The 16,156-nt window shown below is 42.0% G+C and overlaps 1 protein-coding gene across 2 annotated transcripts in view; it reads left to right on the top strand.

The window, feature by feature from the left end:
• BMPR1A (bone morphogenetic protein receptor type 1A) overlaps positions 1 to 16,156 on the top strand; it is a 137,573-nt gene that overhangs the window by 74,986 nt on the left and 46,431 nt on the right. The window lies entirely within an intron of this gene.

Genomic DNA, 16,156 nt, shown 5'->3' with positions numbered 1-16,156 from the left:
ATGGTCAGAGGAGAGACTTGTCAGGGAGGCTGCACATAGAAAATGACATCTGAGTGGAGTCTTGAAGGATGAGTAGATTGTTGACTGGAATTTGAGAGGCAAGTGAATTTCATGCACAGAGCCCAGCTTAAGCAGGGGAAGCTTGCAATGTGTAGAGTATACAAAAGAAGGAATCGTTTTGTGTGGTTTGAATTCAGCATGTGGGCGACGGTTTGAGGGATGAGGCTGGAGGAGGTCTTGCTTGTGAAGGTCTCTGAAAGCCGTGTTAAGGAGTTTAGACTTTATTTTGTGAGTGTTTGGCAGTCACTGAAAAATTTTAACAGGTGTTTTGGATCAAAATTGTGTTTTGTTTAAATTAATCTAGCGGTGATGAGTGATAGTTTGGAAGGGGGAGATATGAAAAGCAGAGAGATGATTAGGATACTCTTGATGAAGGTAGAAATCAACTTACGTGAAATGATGAAAACCTTTAAGCACTGGTTATTTGGCAAATATTTAATTTTCTTCTCCTGTACCCCTAAGTGTATGATACTTTTCAACCACCGATTTGAAATCGTCCTCTATTTTCTCTCCCCTCTAGTCATGCTGTTCTTTTCTCCTGGCATTCTTTTTCCTTTTTTCTTGCTTGTAAAAGGCCTATCAGCTTGTGAAAGCACATCTCAAGTACCACTTCATCCCTGAGATCCTTTCTGATCTATATTCTGTGACTCTAAGAATATGTTCCTTCTTAGTTTGGGCCCCAGAGCACTTATTTTTGTTCTATGGGATATTACTTTTTTTTGGTCCCTGTTAAACTATAACAGACGAGTCATAAAGGAGGAATCAGAAAATGAAGAACATGGTCGCCATCCTCTGTTTGAAGCCATATCAGCAAGTTACGTATATGAGTAATCCGAGGAATGATAACCAGCATTGCCAGGGGAAAGTGATGAAAGCCAAAGGAGTGAGCACATTATTACTTCATCAGGATCCACAGCTCTGAGAGCAGGATGGAACGTGGGAGCGGTTAGTCAAGCTGGGCTTTGAAAGATGAGAATAATTTGAATAGGTAAAGAAAGAATTCAAAGATATTTCTGGAAAAGCCAACTGATGGAAAATGAATATTTCTGTAGGAGTGTGGTAGAGGTCTTGGAGAAAGTAGGGAGTGTGGCCTAAAGAAAATTATATTTTAGGGAGCTCACTCTAGCAGTAGTGTGTGAGCATCCATCATTAGAGAAATGGAGTGAGGTGTCAGGGAGCTCAGAAGGTTGGAGGAGAGCTTGGGCATGAGGTGATGACAGTTTAGTCAGAGTGGAAACGGTGGAAATAGAAAAGAAAGACTCATTGGAAAGGCGTTGTGAAGGAAGAGACAGTACTGATTTGTGACTGGATGTCGGAAAGCGCTGATGATGCTTGCATTCTTTGTCTGCGTGGTAGGGATGATGTTGGGCATCCTTAGTAGCAAGCATAAGTAATTCTTCAAATTCAGTTGGAGCCGCGTTTTCTGAGTTTAAAGAAACATTAAAATTGAGGTTCTGCTGTATTGTTGGTCTCTTCCTTTGTTTACATACAGTAAATATTTTTGTACATCATTTTCAATCCTCAGCATATCGAAAAGGAGATATTATGAGAAAAGCAAAATATTGCCTCTTTTAGAAGAGCAATTTTTAAAGAAAGAAATACTATCCTGTTCATTTTTATCCCTTTTGCTATAATTTTAAATGCTGTATAAGATTTAGTAAAATTTAAGAATGTTTGAAGTATTTCTACAGGTATAATTCTGACACTCTTACTGAAGATTGATCTTGTTGTAATAGAATTCCTGCTACACGATAGGGGGCTGTGAAGAAGTTCATTAAGCAGAATTTGATAGTTCCACATTAACAAACAAGCGTTAGTATGGTAATGTCCTCAGAGAACTACCGTATGGTGATGTGGTAAGTTACCTCAGAATAAAACTAGCTAGTTTCGATGCTTTTATTAAAGTTCTTTTCAACTCTTAATTGATGAGTCATTTAGGACTTTGCAGTATTTAGAAATATTCCGACACTGTATATTGAAAATAAAGTAGTCACTATTTGTTTTGTAATTATTCATTGTGCAAAACTGGAAAACATTACGTTATTGAGGAAAAAAGCATTTACATTAAGAAAAGTCTTTGTTATTGAACTATTATCAAGTTGTTTCCTCTCTTTAACATAAATCTAAAGTTCTTGAATTAATATTTGTATTAGCGGTCGGCCCCGTGACCGAGTGGTTGGGTTTGCGCTCTCTGCTTCGCCACCCAGGGTTTCGCTGGTTTGGATCCTGGGCACGGACATGGTGCCGCTCGTTGGGCCATACTGAGGCGGCGTCCCACATGCCACAGCTAGAAAGACCCACAACTAAAAATATACAACTATGTACAGGGGGGCTTTGGGGAGAAAAAGGAAAAAAAATTTCTATCACATATTATATATATATATATGTATATTTTATGATCCCCTCTATCATTTTTAACTCAGAATAGTCACAACACTGTTTCCCAAAGCGTGGAGTGTGTACTACAAGTAGTATTCAGAATGATTTCAGGTGGTACACAGGTGAAGTCTTAAAAATTTCATAGTTATGTGTTTATTTGACATAACCTCCTATTCATGACAAGTAATACTGACTTTTAGTGACAATGTGTTTCCCTTTATTTTCTCTGTTTTGGACTGTGGTTCAGAAACTTGAGTTAATCATACCTTCAGTTTATGTAAGGCCCCTCAATTGATTTATTTTATCTCCTTTGTTGATGTCCACTCCGTTTTCCTTTCCTCCTGCTGGAGGAGAGCACTCTAATTTGTTTGGTGTGTGTCTTTAAATGGATGTATCCTTACAGAACAGACAGTGATGCTGGTGCGTGTGTGTGTGTTCGTTGACTTAATTAGGTTTTGCTACAGATATTCTGCCCTTTTTTTCCACTGTTTTCTTCAACACTAGAGAGTTAAGATCTCCCCACGTGGCTGTGTCTACACTTGTTCACTGCTTCTAACTTTGGTTTCGCATCCCGTCGGGTACTCTACCACGGTCTGCTGTTTTAAAGAGGCAGCACACTCGTGTTAAAAGCCTAGACAGTGGAGCCAGCTTGCTTCAGTTTGAGTCCTGACTGCACCACCTCTTACTAGGGTTCCTTTGAAAGCAGAGCCTGAGCAAAGGACTTAGGGCTGGGTAGTTTATTTGGAAGGTGATCCAAAGAAGCCGAAATGAGAGGATGGGAAAATGAGACAAAAAAGAGAGTACAGGAGCAGAAAGTGTGTTAGTGAGCTGGTTATCACTCCAGGCAGCTGGAGTTCAGTCCCCTGGGAACTCTGAGTGTACCTCAGTGTTGTCCCGCCAGAGGACAGGGAGCTTGGGCTATTTAGCCGCTGACTTCTGCTTTTTTGTTAATTGGGGGTTGCTCTTGGGGCTTTAACTCTAGCGTTTGTGTGGTTGTGCCTACATACACTGAGCATCTTCTTTAGGTTTGGAGAAAAGCCCGAAGAGCAGAACAGAGCAGTGCTTTGGCTCACACTTGATGGCGGATGCTGTGGGCCACGGCGTGCAACAGTCCACCCTAGGTATAAGGAGGAAAGGTAGGCTGAGGGAGGTGTATCGGAGCACCACAAGGGTCTGCTGTAGTCCACCCCTGTTATGACTCAGATCACCTCCTGTTCCGTAAGTCCACTCTGTCACTGGCCCTTCAGAGTGATAGCTGGTTGTCATCACTAAAAGAAATCCCACAAGGTTGTAATCTATCATAACATTAATAAAAAAAAAAAAAAAAAAAAACCCTGCACTGGGCCGGCCCTGTGGTGCAGTGGTTAGGTGCGCACGTTCCACTTTGGCAGCCCAGGGTTTGCTGGTTCGGATCCCGGGTGTGGACATGGCACCGCTTGTCAGGCCATCCTGTGGCAGGCATCCCACATATAAGGTAGAGGAAGATGGGCACGGATGTTAGCTCAGGGCCAGTCTTCCTCAGCAAAAAGAGGAGGACTGTCAGCAGACGTTAGCTCAGAGCTAATCTCCCCCCGCCTCAAAAAAAAATCCTGCACTGCTTCTTGATTTTCAGATTTATTCTTACAAAAGTATGCATAATGAGAATACTTGCCTCATAAAATTAGTACAAGGATTAAATGGGTTAATATATGTAAAGTATGTAGAACATATTAGATTTCTTATTTCATAGTATAAAAAACAGTATTATAAGAAAAAGCTGATAAACTTAGAGCTAAGATCATTCAAAATATGGAATAAGCCAGAAATATTTTCGGAAGAGGGCTTTTGAGTATACCCAAGTATACTAAAGTTCTGTATTTCATGACTTGGATCTAAAGTTCTTTCCTCTGACATGTGGAAACCACCAGAGGGCTGTGGTTACAGGAGCAAAGCTCCTGAGCTAGTACTTGGATGGTCATTGTTGGGTTAGTGGTAACTGGCTGTAACTCTAAGGGTTGGAGATGCATTTTTAGATGTCAGTATACTTATAAAGAGCTATTAGAGTATATTATGTGATTTTATAGTTGGTTTAACTCCCTGATTATGTTTCCCTCAAGATATTAATATCTTTTATTCCTTGCATTCATTTATTGAACATTTATTGCTTTGGTTAGTAATGTGCTGGAAGATGGAGATGACGATGACAAGTGCTGCAAGATAAGTCAAAAAACCACCTGACGAGATAAGCATTAAAAGAGGAGGCATCATGGGGCTGGCCCCGTGGCCGAGTGGTTAAGTCTGTGCACTCCGCTGCAGGCGGCCCAGTGTTTCGTTGGTTCGAATCCTGGGCACGGACATGGCACTGCTCATCAAACCACGCTGAGGCAGTGTCCCACATGCTACAACTAGAAGGACCCACAACGAAGAATATACAACTATGTATTGGGGGGCTTTGGGGAGAAAAAGGAAAAAATAAAATCTTAAAAAAAAAAAAAAAAAGAGGAGGCATCATTTCTGTTCGTTTACTGTGATGTCACCAGTGTGGAGCATGTCCCAAGTAATTAATAAATGGTTTTTGAATGAATGCTCGTCAGGAGCTGTGAAGCCCCTAGGTGCACGTTCTGAGTACACTAGAAGTGCCGGTGGGACACCTCGCTCTCCCTGATGAGTAGGGATCAGGGATTGCTGACAGAGGAGACTCATGGAACAAGTCTGCAAGAATGAATTATGGTTAACCTGGTGAAAACTCTAAGGAAGTGCACAGAGGATGTGCAGAGAAAGGAAGGTCTGGGAGGGAATGCCTGTCCAGAGAGGAGCCACCTGGTCTCGGGATGGCTGGAGCAGTGTAAGGGTGCGGAGTGGGGAGGATGGTGCTAGAAAGCCCAGCAGAGCCACATCATAACAGTCTTTTATGTCCTGTTAATTCCGTCCTATGCAATGAGAATATTCATAGATTTTTAAGCAGAGAGCATGACAGGGTCATTTGGTTTTGGAAGTTAGGTTTGGTTTTAGAAGTTAGCATTTTATTAAAAGTGACCATTTACCAGACTGTCCAGCAACTTCTAAGACGTTCTAAATAATCATATCAACCATATTTTCCGTCAACAAAAGCACTTAAGTTAAAAATGAATAACAAACAGTATATACAAACCCACGTTTAGAAATTTAAAAACCTACTTCTGCAAATCCCACAGGTCAAAAATAAAATGCTACTGTAAATCAGAAAACATCTAGAACTAAACAATAAAGAAAATTAGAACATATTAAAACTTGTGTGACACATTGTAGCCTTATGTGCTCATATTAAAAAATTTAAAAAATAAGCTAAGCATCTAATTTAAGGTAGGAAAAGAACAACAGAATAAATTCCAGTAAACTGGATGATAACGATAAAAGGTAACACTTGTGGAGCACTCACTGTGTCCCAAACCCGTGTCCCGCTTTACAGGGATTGTCTCGTTTACTCTTTACAACCCCGAGAGGTGGGTACTGTGATCACTCTCACTTTACAGATGAGAAGACTGAGGCACGCAGAGAAACATCCAAGTGTCTAGAGTGATCAGTGATAAGAACTGGGACTTGAAATTAATGGAAAAAATTTTTTTAAGGTACAGTGGAGAGGATTAACAAAACAAAGTTGATTTCTTGAAAAGGCTGATAAAATAAACCATATGAACAGTTGATCAAGAAAGATCTGGAAAGCACAAATAGTACTGGAAATGTAAAGGGGGACATAACTTCAGATATAGACGAGGTTTTTTTTTAAATAAAAGAATACCTCAAATAACTTTATGCTGATAAATTTTACAGTTTAAATAAAACAATTTTGTAAAAAATGTAACTTAATAAAATCGCCTCTGACTTAATAGGAAACTTGGATATTTCTGTAATTATTAGAGAGATTTAATTTGTAGGAAGATCTGCTCCATCCCATAGTCTTACAGATGAGCCTTTGGCACAAATGATTTTAACGGCGAGTTCTGTCAACCTACTCAAGTGGTAGATATGTCTGCATTTCCACAGACTATTCCAGAAAATAGCAAAATAAGGAAAGTGCCTCAGCTTATTCTGTGTGGCTAGTATAACCTTGATACCAAAACCAGATATAGATGATAGGAGAAAAAATTATAGATCAGTCTTACTTATGAACATAGATGCAAAACCTAACAAAATATTAGCAGTGGTGTATTTAAACAAAATCGTGTCTACATTACTGCAGTACAGTTCTGACACAAGGTACCCAGAGTTAGCGTCACTCTCCACAGGTTTAAGGGCATAGTCCCCAACAAGACTGCCCTTAGTTCAGACGCCAGTCGCCCGTTTGGGGGTCCCTAGGGCACTGCGCTTCTGGCTCACTGACTGCAAATCCAGGAGGATTCCCACAGCCTCCTCAGATTTGACAGTTCACTAAAATTACTCATAGAACTCAAGAAAGTGGTATACTTACAATGGTAGTTTCATTATAAAGGATAAGACTGAGACCATCCAAATAAAAGAGACACATAGGGTGAGCCAGTCCTGAGGGCCTGCTGGGTAAAGTTCAGCGTGCTCTGCTTGGGCAGCCCAGGTTCGGTTCCCGGGCACAAGACCACACCATTCGTCTGTCAGTAGCCATGTTGTGGTGGTGGTGGTTGACATAGAAGAACTAGAAGGACTTACAGCTAGAATATACAGCTATGTGCTGTGGCTTTGGGGAGATTTAAAAAAAAAAAATTGGCAACAGACATTACGTCAGGGCTAATCTTTCTCAGCAAAAAAAAAAAAGAGACAGAGTGAGAGACACATAGGGTGAGGCCTGGGAGGGTTCCAAATACGGAGCTTCCGTGCCCTCTCCCCCTAGAATCGGGGTGCGTCATCCTGCCAGCACATAGATACGTTCACCAGCCAGGCAGCTCATCTGAGCAGGGCGTAGAGTTTTTATTGGGGCTCCATTATGTAGGCGTGATCGAATAATTGGTCATGTATTTGAACTCAGTCTTCAGCCGTATCCTCTCCCTGAAGTTCTGGCTGGCTCTGAGCCCCAGCCCTCTAATCACATGGTTGGTCTTCAGGTGACCAGACTCCATCCTGGGTCATCCCTTAGCATAAACTCAGGTATGACCCATGAGGCTCGTGAATAACAAAGATGCTCCTGTTACCCAGGAGATTCCAAGAATTTAGAGGTTCCCTCCCAGAAACCAGGGACAGAGATCAAACTATTTATCATTCAATAATGACAAAATTGAATTTATCCCGGGAATACAAGGATAGTGTGTTAATTATTGCTGTATAACAGTTTATCCCAAAACTGAAGGACTTAAAACAACAAAAACTTAAGCTAATTTACAGAAATTCAGGAGCAGTTGACTGAGTGGTTCTGGCTCGGGATCTCTCGTGAGATTGTAGTTAGGCTGTCAGCAGGGGCTGCTTTCTCTAAGGCTTGACGTCGGGAGGACCCACTTCCAAGATGGTGCACTCTCACGGCTGTTGGCAGAGGCCTCAGTGCTCACCCTGGGCCTCTCCACAGACTCCTTTAATGTCCTCACACCATGGTGGCTGGCTTTCCCCAGAGTGCATGATCCAAGAAAGAGCCGGGAGAAAGCTGTGTTGCCCTTTAAGACCTAACCTCACAAGTCCTACTGTGTCACTTCCACGTTCTTCTGTTAGAAGGGAGTTACTCAGTCTAGCCCACACTCAAGGTTATTAGGTTCCCCCTCTTGAAAAGAAGGATATGAAAGAATTTATGAACATATTTAGAAACTACCACAAATGGTTTACTCTTTAAGAAAGCTCTTAATATGGATTATTACTAGTTAATTTATGTATTAACACATTGAAGGAAGAAAATGTTGTGATCATGTCAATAGATGGAGAAAAAGCACTTGATGAAATTCAACACCATTTATGATGAAAACTTTTGGCAAGCTAAGAATAGAAGGGAATTTTTGTGTGTGTGTGAGGAAGATTGGTCCTAAGCTAACATCTGTTGCCAATCTTTTTTTTTTTTTTGAGGAAGATTAGCCCTGAGCTAACATGCGTGCCCATCTTCCTCTATATATGAGACGCCTGTCACAGCATGGCTTGACAAGCTGTGCATAGGTCTGCAACCGGGATCTGAACCGGTAAACCCCGGGCCGCTGAAGCAGAATGTGCAAACTTAACTGCCACACCACCAGGGTGGCCCCCAGTCTTCCTCTTTTTGCTTGAGGAAGATTGTTGCCAAGCTAACATCTGTGCCAGTCTTCCTCTTTTTTATGTAGGATGCCGCCACAGCATGGCTTGACAAGCGCTGCTAGGTCCACACCCAGGATCCAAACCTGCAAACCCCGGGCCACGAAGCGGAGCGTGCCAACTTAACCACTATGCCACCGGGCCAGCCCCAGAAGGGAACTTTAAAGTGATAAAGAGTATCATTAAATTTGTAATTAACTTGGGATGAATTGACATACATGATATTGAGACTTTCTATACGTAGTGCAGTATATCTTTCCATGTATGAAAGTTTACTCTTTGTCCTTCAAGAGTATTTAAAAATTATCGTTTTTCAGTATTGTGCATTTGGAAGTGGAAAATCCCAATGAGGATTGCCAACATGTCTACCAAAACTATCATTAGACCCAGAATCCCACTTCTGTGAATCTGTACTACAGATTTTTGCCCAGACAACAGTGACAAAAGCATCTTTTCAAGTTTTATTGCAGCAGTTGCTTATAATACCAAAATACGGAAACAACCTAAAAGGTCCCTCAACAGGAGAATGGATAAATACAGCTGTAAGATATTCATAGGATGGAGCACTATGTAACAGAGAAAATGAATTAAAAGGAACTATGTGTATCTACCATGGAAATAACTTAGAACGTTGAGTGAAAAATAAGCACATTATAAAAAGACGCATATAGAACAATACAATTTTTATACATCCATAGAAAATTTAACACTGTGCAAAGCAGTGCTATGTATTGTTTGGGATGCGTACTACATGTAGAAAGAGCATATAAGGACGAGAGTGTTAAACACCGCATTCAGAGCAGCGGTTCCCTTGGAGAGAGCAGGCGGGTGTCAGTGGGATTTGCCTTGCGTTACTCAGCACCTAAGTGATAGGTGAAGTCTTGGAAGCACTGTGTCAGGGAGTGTAGTTCATGGACTCAGAGGATGTGAGAGGGGAAGACTTCATTCTGTCGTTTATTTTAAAGATGAGGAAACTAAGGCCCAGAGAGAAAAGTGAGTTGGCCAAGATTGGGCTAGCCAGTTAAGGCAGCATTTGAACAGAATCTCAGGTCTCCTGACGCTAAGACTACGTTCCTTACAATCCTTTCGGTAACATAAGAATATCAGTTGATAAGTAGCTAAACTAGATGTCTCAGGGCTGAAAGAGTGATACTAAAAAGAAAGAAAGGACAAGGGAATGTGCAGTCCATCCCATGCCACAGAACTTCATGGAAACCCTCTACACCAGCACATCTGAGTCTGAAGAGATGTGCTGACGGAAGAAAGAGAGTGAAGCGTGGATGTTTCATTCACAAGGAGGTGAGCTCTCCCTGCGTTCCCACGTGCTTCGCCTGCAGAAGCCGGGATGTGTGATCTTGAGGGCTTCGCTCTTAGACCTACAGGTTTGCAAGGTTTCGTCTCCTGTAGATGGTGCTTCATGCTTGTCAGAGAGGAGTTTCTAACAATCTGATTTTAACACTCTCTCGTCTTATTCAGGGCCTTTGGTGACTTACAATTTAAATATGAATATTACCTCTGAACGCTCGCTGGTCTGCTGAGTGCAAGATTGTGGTTGAGTGTAGGTGGTGCTATGAAGCTCCCTTTGTCAGACCACATTGTTTGCACCAAGGAAAGGACTGTATTTTCTTTTTGTCTGCGACTATTTCCACAATTACTTAACTTGCTGTAACTACGAGGTACTGTCAGAGTATAACACCGAGCCATTGTTTGCCTTAAGCAGTATTTTAGATCTTGGGAAATGATGTTTACTTATATAAGCCTTTCTTAAGATCTTTTAATTTATATGTCAAACTTGAGTATATGCAGCAAAAACAGTGGAAAATTTTCCTCACTGGATCTTGACACAACTCAGGGCTCGTAGTTACAGAAGGAAGTGGTGTGGTTTCTGTATCATTTCAGTCATGTGGAGATAAGGCAGTGGAATGGTTTATCGACAGCACAGCCCTTTTGGGAAAGTCTCTCTTGTATATGAAAGTAAAAGGAATTGGCGTGATGTTTTAATTCCTTCTGCCATATTCAGTCATCCCCTCAGCAAATATTTATTTAGTAAATAAACTGTGTGCCAAGCACCGTTCTAAGTGCTAGAAATACAGAGTGAAAAAAACAGACTGACACCCCTGCCCTTACGGAGCATACATTCTGGAGCAGGTGGCAGGCAGTAAACAAAATAAATAATAAATTATTTATCAAGTTACAGGATGACAAGCGCTAAAAAAGAAAAAAAAAATCATGGAAGAAGGACAGGAGTGCCAGGGATGGGGATGGGATGACAGTTTTAGATAGGGTGAGTGAGAACACTGTCTATAAGGGGTAACTGAGTGAGCTCTCGGAAGAGGTGAGGTGGCAAGTCATACAGGCGTCTTGGGGAGGAATGGCAGAGGCGGAGGGACCTGCAGATGCAAAGGCCCTGTAGCAGGCCACGCATGCGGGTAAGGAACTAGGAGGCTGGTGCGGCTGCCGGGCAGGAGTTGGAGCCTTGTAGGCATTGTGGACTTAAGCCTGTGCTCTGAGTCGGGAGCCACTGGAGGGTTTTGAACAGAGGTGGGGTGTGATCTCACATGCTTTTTTTCTTTCTTTCTTTTTTTTTATTCAGTTCATAATAGTTTATATCAATGTGAGATTTCAGTTGTATATTGTTTCTTGACTGTTACCACAAAGGTGCTGCCCTTCACCCCCTGTGCCCACCCCCCACCCCCCTACCCCTGGTAACCACTGAACTGTTTTCTTTGTCCGTGTGTTTGTTCACATTCCACATATGAGTGAAATTATCTGGTGTTTGTCTTTCTCAGTCTGGCTTATTTCGTTTAGCATAATTCCCTCCAGGTCCTTCCATGTTGCTGCAAATGGGATGAATTTGTCTTTTTTCTGGCTGAGTAGTATTCCACTGTGTATATATACCACATCTTCTTTATCCAATCATCGGTGGATGGGCACTTGGGTTGCTTCCATGTCTTGGCTATTGTGAATAGTGCTGCAATGAACACAGGGGTGCATATGTTACTGTGGATCGTTGATTTCAAGTTGTTTGTGTAGATACCCAGTAATGGGGTAGCTGGGTCGTATGGTAGTTCTATTTTTAGTTTTTTGAGGAATCTCCATACTGTTTTCCATAGTGGCTGCACCAGCTTGCATTCCCACCAGCAGTGTAGGAGGGTTCCCTTCTCTCCACACCCTCTCCAACATTCATTATTTTCAGTCTTAGTGATTATAGCCACTTTAGTGGGTGCTAGGTGGTATCTTAGTGTAGTTTTGATTTGTGTTTCCCTGATGATTAGTGATGTTGAACATCTTTTCTTGTGTTTGTTGGCCATATCTGTGTATCTTTGGAAAATGTGTGTTCATCTCCTCTGCCCATTTTTTGATCAGGCTGTTTTTTTTTTTTATTGTTCAGTTGTGTGAGTTCCTTATGTATTATGGAGATTAACCCCTTGTCAGATATATGATTTGCAAGTATTTTCTCCCAGTTGGTGAGTTGTCTCTTTGTTTTGATCCTAGTTTCTTTTGCCTTGCAGAAGCTCTTTAGTCTGACGAGCTCCCACTTGTTTGTTTTTTCTTTTGTTCCCTTTGATCTCATGTGCTTTTTATCACACTGCTTTGAGGCTGTTGAGCAGGTATCATGGGTGGGCCAGCGTAGAGGCAAGAAGACCAGTTAGGAGGCCATTGCAGTAATCCCGGCAAGAGATGTTAGTTTCTTGGACCAGAGAGAGAGCAGTGGAGGTAGTGAGAAGTGCCTGGGTTCGGGGTATATTATGAAGGTAGAACCAATAGGATTTGCTAACAGATAGGCTGTGGAATACGAGAAGGAAGGAAGGAGTGCTCAAGAATGACACCAAGATTTTAGGCCTGGGAAACCAGAAGAGTAGAGAGACTGTTAGCTGAGATGAGAAAGACTGAAAGTCTAGCAGATTTTGGGGGTAAGAAGAGAAAGACAGGAGTAATAAAGCATATAGCAGCTGGTCGCATTACTAAGTAAAGTTTTATACTATTTGAGCTATCTTGAAAGTAACTCTTTTTTATACCAGCCTGTGGTTTTTTTGCATATGTCTTATCAAGTGTCTTTCCTAAGATATTTGGCTTTATTCAGAATTACTAATTTTATACTACTCTAACCCAGAGTACTCAAGTGTGCCTTTCCCCTTAATCTTCCTATCAGCTGAATGTTTTTGTTGTAACAGAAAACCTGACTCTCTGACCTAAAAAATAAAGGGAATTTATTGGCTGTTAACTGAAAAGTCCATAAGTAATTCAGGCTTCAGGAAGGTAGCTTGAGCAGCTCGTTGATGGGGCTCTGCCTTCTGGTTCCCCTCCTGCTCCCAGCATTGCTGCCAGCAGCCTCTTGGGCTGCTGTTTTCTTATTCATATTCAATCTGAAAGAGTGACTTTGTTTCTGCAGGCCCAGCCAAGGTCTTGAGACTGTATTAGACAGCTCACCCCTGAATTTTCCGTTGTGGCAGAGGATAGGGCATGCTGATTGGCTTAGCCTGGCACAGAGCCTCTACTCCTGGAGCTTCAGGGAAACCTGTGTGCTCTGAACTTTTAAGAAATTGCAAGTCAAGAAAAAGTAGAGAGAAGTGGTTGATTTTTAAATTGCTTTTGCGTTGTGCAAGCGCTATGATTAACACAGCAAGAACATGATTCCTTTTTAAAGTGGTCAAGTGAGAAGAAAGAAAAGTAAAGTAAAAGTAGAATTATGTTCAGACATTAGTTTGATCAAGATAATTTTTCCTTTTAGAGGCCTAATGCTCTTGCTGCTTGAACATCTGCTACCACAGCGGAGCCTTCAGATCATGACGGAATCTGATAGTCAGTCATTCTAGTCGAGAGAGTCGGTGTTTCTCACCAAGGAGAGCACCATCGGCATCTGGTCGAGACAATTCTTTGTTCTGAGGGATTGTCCCTGCATGTTGCATTGCATTTTCTGTTTTCTCCCTGCACTGCATGTCCTGTCACACTCCAGTCCTGGTTCCAATGAAGGAGCCACCTACGTATTTCCAGATCTCCTTAGAGAGGGACAGACTTGCAAAAATTCTGACTGTTTTTGAAAGGGTGTTCTTTCAAATCAAGGGCATAAATACAGATACATTTTGATTTGGTTTCCTGAGTGGAATATAGGTTTGTTTTTTGTTATTTTTGAAGTTATGCTTTGATTTTTTTTTTAGTTCTAGAATTTAGATATATTCTCCTTAAAGATTGGTTTAGCATTTGAATTAAAGTTTTGGCCACAGAGATTTACTGAGTTAACCCAGAAAGTCTTTGATTAAGTGTTGTATTGCTCGGTGCCGGCCCAGTGGCGCAGCAGTTCAGTGCACACGTTCCACTTTGGCAGCCCGGGGTTCACTGGTTCGGATCCCGGGTGTGGACATGGCAGCGCTTGGCACACCATGCTGTGGTAGGCGTCCCACATATAAAGTGGAGGAAGATGGGCATGGATGTTAGCTCAGGGCCAGTCTTTCTCAGCAAAAAGAGGAGGATTGGCAGCAGTTAGCTCAGGGATAACCTTCCTAAAAAAAAAAAGTCTTGTATTGCTTAAGGAAAAGAGAAATTTGTTCTGATAGCCGAATGTTGGTACTCTTCCAAGTATTTTGAGACTTGGGTCACATAGGTTAGAATAGAAAGTCCAACCGGCTTTGATAGGTTAAAATTTGTGGTGAGAAAGAGTGAAATTGAAATATGCTGAGTCTAGAAGAATTCATTCCTCAAGTCAGAATATCTTAGAAGACGCTCTGAATATATATTTTAACACACTGTATAAGCATTTAGGAAATGTTAGACATACCATTGTTTCCTCTGTGGTGAGGTGAATACATACAAAAATGTGTGTGTGGTGTGTGTGTAGTCAGTCTGTTACTCTCAGATGTATTTTCTGAAAGTATTTGTGTTTGTATCGATTCGGGCCCAGTCAGGAAAGCTCAAACCACGCTGGTTATTTGAACGGAGAGAATTTGGTGTAGGGAATTGACTACACAGGTGTTAGAGGATTGAAAAAGCTAAGGGAACACTGGGATTCAGCAGAAATAGTGATTGTGGGAAGCAGATAGCACCGCTGGGAAGCTGAGGTTTCAGAACCTGGGAGCCTGGAGAGAGTGCCCAGGCCCTTTGGAGGGGGCGCAGAGCCGGGTCCTGAGGAGTTGCACTCAGACCCTGAGGTGCAGGAACCACCAGGTCTGAACAGGGCCGTGGGACTGCTTCTGAGGGTGTGGAAGGTAGCTGGAAACGGGAACCTCCTGCTACTGCCGGGGCAGAGGATGTTATTGAAGTGACTGACAGGAATAGCAAACAAGATCAGGAGGAAGGGAGTCCCTCCTCCCCTCCTCCAGCTTTCTCTCATTCCCCTGTTGGCAAAGCTATCAGGGAGCCAGCTGGTAAAAGACGTGTTGTTAGCAGTGTCCCAGCTCAGCGTCACAAAGCAGAGTTTTTATTTTATTTATTTATTTATCTTTCTGAAGAGCAATAGTGTAATAAGGGGCACAGAAACTTCTGTTTTTTCTCGCTACCTGCTGTGCGCTTCCTGACCGTTCAGTAATGATGGGATTTGGGCTTTGTCAGCAGCAGACTTGCCACTTACTGGTTGTGTGAACTTGGGCAAATTTCTTGACTTTGCTGAGCTTCTCGTTTTCCTTGCAGAGTTGTGAAGATCAAATAAAATCGTACGTGGCTCAGTAAAAAATGACTTCCTGTTTCCCTCTCGATGTACTTATTCGTGTAACTTACTGGATAGAACACTGCGCTCGGGGTTACAAGATGTGGGTTTTAGTTTGTCCTTCAAGTTACCAGCTAAATGAAATTCAGCAAGTTGTTGGAGCTCCCTGAAGCTGTCTTTTCTCTGTAAAAGAAGGAGTACTTGATTTACCGTGAGGGTCATACAGCTGGTGTGATGCATGTAAAACTCACTTGCAAATTTTGAAGGTGGTGGTGTGCTAACATATAGTTGCCATTAAATGCCATATATGAGCTTCTCTCATTTAATCTGCACAGAAGAGCTAGGTCTGCCTTGTGCTAGGCCCTGAGCTGTTCACTACCACGTTACACTGGTTTTATCTCTATAAAAATACTGTACAGAAACACAGTATTGTTTCCCATTGCCCGAATACGTGTAGAGGGATGATGGAACTCTGTTCCCTCCTAGGCGTTTCTGCAACCACTGATGCACTTCACCTGTTTTTTGGTCGTTTGTGCCTATTCCAGAGGAGAGACAGAAGAGTAACACCCAGACCCCCCCTCAGTTAACAGCTGGTGTTAAGAATCTCTTCTGAGCGTAGACGTGCCAAAGATGGTGTACAGCGTAGCATAATCTAGGACTAATTATTGGTGAGGGTTTTTTTGTTTAATACAATTAAGCAAAAAGGCTTTGGAGAAACTAGGTTAGGGAATTTGTAGTACAAAGTTGAGTGGTGTTTTGAAAATAGGTTATCTCCTGTTTTTTTAAAATACTTCATAAACCAAGAAACATTTATTGTGCATCTACTACTGAGGCCCGAGTGAGGGGTATAAAACATATGAATGCATCAACCGTATAGATAAAGCCTTA

This window comes from Equus asinus, chromosome 2, assembly GCF_041296235.1.
Source record: "Equus asinus isolate D_3611 breed Donkey chromosome 2, EquAss-T2T_v2, whole genome shotgun sequence".
NCBI lineage: Eukaryota > Metazoa > Chordata > Mammalia > Perissodactyla > Equidae > Equus > Equus asinus.
Note: the sequence above shows the minus strand (reverse complement) of the source record. Positions and strands in the feature narration are given on the sequence as shown.